This window comes from Numida meleagris, chromosome 4, assembly GCF_002078875.1.
Source record: "Numida meleagris isolate 19003 breed g44 Domestic line chromosome 4, NumMel1.0, whole genome shotgun sequence".
Lineage (NCBI taxonomy): Eukaryota > Metazoa > Chordata > Aves > Galliformes > Numididae > Numida > Numida meleagris.
The window spans coordinates 50,106,157-50,112,896 of record NC_034412.1 but is presented as its reverse complement, the minus strand read 5'-3'; the positions used below and the strand labels follow the sequence as shown (position 1 = coordinate 50,112,896).

Here is a 6,740-nt window from a genome sequence, read left to right as displayed (position 1 = left end):
CTTCCCTTCCCTTCCCTTCCCTTCCCTTCCCTTCCCTTCCCTTCCCAAGGCAAAACGAGCTGCCTGACCTTCAGTAAAGGTCCTTTCCTTTATTCACAAGAACCTTCACAAGATTCACCTGTTTTGGTGGAGAGGAATGCTGACATCTCCAATTTAGATCAACTTTTTTTTTCAAGAACAGGAAAGAAACTGTATCTTTTCCCCTGAGAACTAAATTACCCAACACACACAGTCTTGTCAGGGTTTTGTTCACCTTTAGAACGGAAAAGAAATCTAAGTCACTGAAGGAGACCCAGTTGTTACTTGACCAAACAAAACCATCCATTCACAGGTAGACCAAACTATTTATTCACTAATTGTAGCATCACAACACGTCATTACCAAGCTACACCTCAGAGCATATAAATATTGTAAAAGATGTTGCATTGTACCATAGAAGGGAAATAAAGAAATAAAAAGGAAAAGAAAAGAGATTTCTTAGAATACAGTCCACAAAACCAAAACAAGCCTTTCTAGCCTTTGGATGTTGGAGTTGATGGGCAGAAGCTGTTCTGATTTCCGGCTGCTGAGCAGCAGCGGGGAAGAAAAGTCCATAAGCGCCCGCATGAGCCACACAGTTGCTGGGGTGGGCCTGCATGGCTGCGCATCCAAACAGGCTAATGTTCCCTTTACCAGCCTGATTGGTCAATTTGGATGACATATTTTGGGCATCTCTGCTCACTCAGTGACTGCAACTTGTACACCGTCCACAGATTCCCATCTGCATCTACAGATGGTCTACTTTTTTTTTTTCCTTCCTTTCTTCATTGTGCGTAACAGCTCTTCGAGGTTGTAGAAAAGAGACAGAGATGCTGTTTTACTGTGCCCTGCTACAGCAGCCAGGTAGACATTAAATTCAGCCCCAGTTCCAAATCTGCAATGCTGTTTATTCTGTGCTGGAAAAAAAATTTTCTCCAGTTCCATCTCACACACAAAGCACAACAGCAGCTGAAGACTGACATATGTTTGTTGTGGAACAAAAAGAAAAAAAATCCTTCTGAATTTTTAATTAAATAATCTTCATCATTATTTTAATGCTTAATGTACTTTATTCCACAGTTTGTAAAACGTTCTCTTTTTCTATGCCTCACGAGGAACGATATGATCTATGCAAACCTGGGAATACTTTACAGATCCCGAATGATCTGATGAAGTGCCACGGGGAAATCAAGCTCCAGTTTCATCTATGCTGCAAAATATCTGTCTTTTCACGTTTCCCCATTCCTAACTCTTCATTTTCTTCTTCACTATCAATTCTAAGATGCAGAAAAACAATACACCAGTTCTGTTCTCCTTAAGCTCTAGTGAAACTCTATCAAAAACATGGGAGACAAATCAAAGAGATGAGATTAAAGATGCCTTTTCTCTGTATGCATATACTTACACATGTGCAGCTTCTTCTGAACCAAGGAGTTAATTTACCTCTATGATAAATTAATTTGAAGTTGAGTAGTTGTGCTGTCAGCCAAACTATCCTCAAAACTGGACGCTTCTGCCTAGGAATGTCTTATTGCCATAGAATCATAGAATTATTTAGGCAGGAAAAGACCTTCAAGATCATCAAATCCAACCATCAACCTGACCAATGCCTTCAACCATTTGATATTACATTCCCTCTACAACAAATATATCTTTTCCTCCACCATTTCTCAGTGTAGGCTCTCAGAAGAATCCTGCACTTGGAGAGGGCCACCTTGAGTACCCTCAGTGAGATTTAATTTACATCGACTCAATCCCAAAAAACATCTCGCGATATTTTGCCAGCTGGGGCCCAAAACTATTATTGCATTTTTAAAATGCAGACCATTTTTGTTTTAATCACACATTTCTATTTTGAGTTGGGTGCACTGTAATCCATGGAGTTCTGTAATTTTCCACTTCATTTGTTTTGGATTTAATGAGCTGGTAATAATGTATATTTCTAGCAGACTGCCTGAAACGTGGAACAGAAAGTCACAAAACTAAAGAACTTAGGGAGGGAAAATTCCTGCCTGAACTTTTGTGGAAATAAAACAAACCAACACGGAGACACTCAAGATTCAAGAGAGATCTGCCAGATAACAGAGTAAAAGCTGTGGATAAATGCTGATTTGATTTCTTCTAAGTATCATTTGTCTTTGAAATCATCATATTGCATCTCGGTACACTATCAAATACAACCATGATTTTCAACAGAAGAAGGGAAACCCTTTCTTCTCAAAAGCCTTTGGCCAAACTGCCATGGAAATCAACCTGGGAAAACTCAGATGACGAGTGTCAAAGTCAGCTCCTACCTTTACTTGGGAAGTAAGGCAAAAGTGTTGGTTTGATTGGCAAGGGCTCTGTGCAACCAGCAGGTCTTGATGGGATCTAAAAATTAGACCACTTTATTAGATTTCCAAGTATGTGGCACTACTTTATGCCTTCATGCATATGAGTTTCCTGAGTTAAGTACGCATTTATGTCTGGTGCATGCTCTTCTGCTCCCTTCAGTTGCATACAATTGACGCTATCATGTCATCACACCATTAAAAAGTTTTTTGGTTTTCATCTTGTTCAACTTCAAAGCTTGATCAGAAAAGTTGCATCTTCTTGTGTAATACTGTTTTAAATTGATTCACTCCCAGTACTTTGTCAGTCCCACTGAGTGCTAGAAAAGAGAGAGCATTCGCAACAGCTGTGTTAGAGAGCCATGCTCACTGCTAGCAAGCCCAACCCAAAATTGTGCGCTTCAGCATGGCTGCTACAGAGAGGATCCAGCCCATTTGGTTCTGTGTCATCTGGGTTTCAAGAGAAAAGTAGTCAGGAAACCTTGTCTGTGTCTTTAACAGTGAAACTGCTCTTAAAGATGGTGTACAAAATATTCGTGTAAATGCTACATTCACAGTCCTGCTCTGCAAGCTGCAAACACAAGCTGATTAGCCAAAGACGTTTTTCCCTGTAATTAGATTCATTCCTCTGTTTATTAAAAAAAAAAAAAAAAGTACAATCACCCACCAAAACAAACTACCATGCACACTTAAGGAAAATCATCATGTGGTGTACTTCCAATGCTCTGCACGGAGCTCCGTGAATAATGTGGCTGTGCTAATTGGTACCCATTAGGACACGGAATCAGAATCCTACTGCCCCAAACAGGCCGCCTTTTCTCGATAATTATAATGCTAGGACGCAACCCCCCAACAATTCTGGGACTAATCACAGAAAATACTGCATATAGTGTAACATCGTATTACTCAAAAAGGTAATGAAATTCCAGGAAACATCAGATGCAGGAGGTACATGAAGATAATTTTGTTTTTATAACCAATTTCAGGCAGATAAATACTAGAATCCTTTCCAATTTTCCCCCCATGAAACTAAAGTGTCACTGAGATTTACAGCCCCCTCAAGTTCTCTTTTCAGAGGAACATTCATTTACATAAACAGATAATCCCAGATAAAAATTTCCATTAGACAAAGGTGAAATGGATCAATTTTCTCTGCCAAGACAAATCTTAAATCTTGAACAGATAGGGTCATTATTACACCAGGCCCATTTCAGAAATAATGTATTAAAAAAAAATCATCCGATAGCAGCCATTTCCAGCTTTCCAATTATCTTTAAGAAAAGCTTATTCTGTGGACAATAAAGCACATTACTGCACAATATGATACAGTCCATAAAGATCACAATGTTTTATGAAAGGTTAAAGAAAGCTCAGCACATTTAGGGGAATGTCATAACCCACAAAGTCTTTCAAGACTTAACTGGATCCATGCACAGGCTGTGCAGCGCTGTGCTGAGGTTTGCTGTGCCGGGGCAGGAATGGCTCCTGCTGCAGGGACACGCAACTTCATCAGGCCTCCAGCGATGGGGTTTGTGAGGGGTGACAGCAGCAAGGAGGAAGTGCCAGAAATCACTGCCTAATAGATGCAACCGTCAAAGCGAAAACAAGCAGCGACATACCCGACTTGTGTTTTCATCTGAAAGAAATCAGATTTATTTGCCATTTAACTACCTGTTCCTTGCAAACATCACGTGCAGAGTGGAGACAGCAGTTACACGGGGCTGAGGGAAGCATGGCTGGCAGCAAGGATCGTCTCATGAAAGAGAGCTTGCAGAATTCTTTGTGCCAGGCAGAACTGAACCCAGCCCCACAGAGTGTGCTCACTATTAAGGTGATGAGGCTGCATAGATCCCTCTGAGAGCTTCAGAGACCATGGTGCTCTTGAGGACTGTGGGTTTTCTGTCACTAATGGTCAGGTACAAAAAACAGGAAAAGAGAGGAGAGGATGTGTATGCTAAAAGTGCATGAGCATTTCACTGACATTAAATGAAAAATCTGATGTTTATAAAACCATACAATTGTACTGTTCAATATAACTATAGAATCCACTTCATTAATTAGTTACAGTTCGGAGAGGATGCAAGAAAGTAAAAGCCAAATCAGAAGCTCGCCTCACCAACTTTCTTTCACATGTAAGGTCACTAATCACTCTGTGATTTAGTGACCAGTAAGACTTTATAAGAGGGATGGCATGTTTGAGAGGGACAAACTGTTGAACTTGGTGGCAGGTCTGAACCAGGGAGAACAGATCTCATAAAGGATACATGATTTACCAACCATTGCATGGAGGACATTTTATAGAGCGGGGACTTGGGTTGCACAAACAGAGGTCACTGGATCATCGTTCATCCCTAGATTTGATTCCATACGTTTCCAAGCAGAATAAGGCAACTGCTGTTACCCAGAATACAAACCAAAACAAAACCACGGGCTTCTTCAGTGATACAACTACAGAAAACCAAGCTGAGGTCTAATTTGCCTCACTGTGCAATGTTTCACCTGAATTTGGATTGGCTGACGATGCAGGAATTATGTGGAAAGAAAATAATTTTCTTTTTTTAAGTTGTCTGGTTACATGATTAAAGTCATCCAGCACAAAAGTCAGCAGGAGTTGAAGAAGCAGGCACCTGTGGCTCTCTAGAAGACAGTAAAAGCCCATCTTCGTTACTTGAGAAAACAGTTTTATTTATAAGGAGAGGAAATCTTCCAAGCAGAGCCATACTTCCTGTAACTGTTATCTGAAACTTTTTTAGTGCATAGAAATAGTTACTCTTACAATAGCTGGAGTATCAGTCGTAACATCTAATGATGTGGAGATTGTTGCCTTATAAAATTCACAGCTGGGTAGCTACATGGCTCAAGGCTAAAACCTACGTTAAAATCCAGTGTTTTAGGAGGGAGAGTGTTTATTAAAACATTTTGCCCATTAAAAATAGATGACACATCATCGGTCATTCCATGTGATGCAGTGCCAAACCTTTTTCAGGCAGCCCGCCTGGGATGACTGCTGAAAACCTGGCAAGCCTGTCTGAAAAGTCCACATCCTAATAATTTACTAGTCCATCAAAAAAAAACCCCAAAAACACAAGAAAAGCATTCCAGCTGCCTGTGAGAAGCTCACCAATGCCTCTCACGTTGCGTGCCCAGAAACTTGCACTCATACAGCTGCAGTTGGTCTCTTCCCACTGATAGCCAGAGACTGACATTCAAAAAGGGAATAAAGTTTGATCAGTTCATGTCAGAAGTTACACTGAGATAATGAAGCTCTTGTAGGGGGGCAGGCAGTGAACGTAATGGAGGGAGAAATCCTAATAAATATTCTCTCAGCAATTCTGCGGGTATTTGGCATCTGCTTCCAAGAACCGATGCACTGCCTTAACTTGAAGAACACAAGGATGAATACCACGTGGCTAAACAAAGCTGAAAACCACTGTCTCTTCTGCTTTTTAGCCCTCAGCATTGAGCAAGGACAGACTTCGGAACTCCAGAGGAAGGATCCCAACATTCACGAGTGAACTCTGTCTCCCAAACCAGCACTCCTACTGAAGTACTGAAGTTAGTGGGACCACCAGGGGAAGGATCCATCACTGATTTTAGGGACAGAGCTTACCACTTGGTCACTCCCAAGAAATACTTACGGTGTCTGCAACTATTATTGGAGAAAATTGTCCCTCAAACTTTGACATAAAATTCAAGAAGACCCACACATAGAGAGATGAATGTGCAGTAGAAGTCATAGAATCATAGAATCCTTAGAGTTGGAAGGGATCTTTAAAGATCATCTAGTCCAACTTTCTTGCAATGAACAAGGACCTATTCTCCCAGGGCATCCATTGCTCATCCTCCAACTCCCTGTCATGCCAGCTGGAAGCAGCACATCTCCATGTGCTGGCAAACATCACAACTGTTTAGTTTGGACGTTCCCTATTGGAGTAGCACACTCAGCTATCTGGGAAGCAACTAAGAGGACTCGCTCCGTGAACCACCGACACAGCTTCTGGATACGGAAGTGTAGCTCAGGAATGTGGGACTGAATGAATGCAGGTTATACTGCATAAATCCAAGGAGGATAGCATGTCCTCTGATCAGAAGAGGCAATGATGTTCTGTTGGGTCTTTGTCATGCCACATGTAGCCACATTTCTAACAGTGGCAGAGCTACAGCTCTTCCTTTTCAGCACTTTGTGGAGAGGGCCAAGCACAGAACAGACAGAACAAACTCAAGAGCTGTACAGTGGCTTTCTTGTAGCATGGGTATCCTCAGGAAAGTTCATACAAATATGTCCTAAGGACCCAAGAAAGCACAGCCCACTCAATGAGCCTTTGATTTTAAAGGATACCACCTGAGCCTATGCTTTAGACTAAAGCTTCAGTAAAAAGAACAGAATGTTTT

General features: G+C 41.3%; 1 long non-coding RNA gene across 30 annotated transcripts in view; it reads right to left on the bottom strand.

Moving 5' to 3' along the window:
* Positions 1-601, bottom strand: part of LOC110397876 — a 295,332-nt gene extending 294,731 nt beyond the window's left edge. For 15 of the 30 annotated variants that reach the window (XR_002438026.1, XR_002438028.1, XR_002438031.1 and 12 more), the window contains exon 1: positions 69-600. This is a non-coding gene — a long non-coding RNA (uncharacterized LOC110397876). Of the gene's footprint in view, positions 1-68 lie in introns of all 30 variants that reach the window. The other 15 variants (XR_002438029.1, XR_002438027.1, XR_002438041.1 and 12 more) reach the window with 4 other exon arrangements.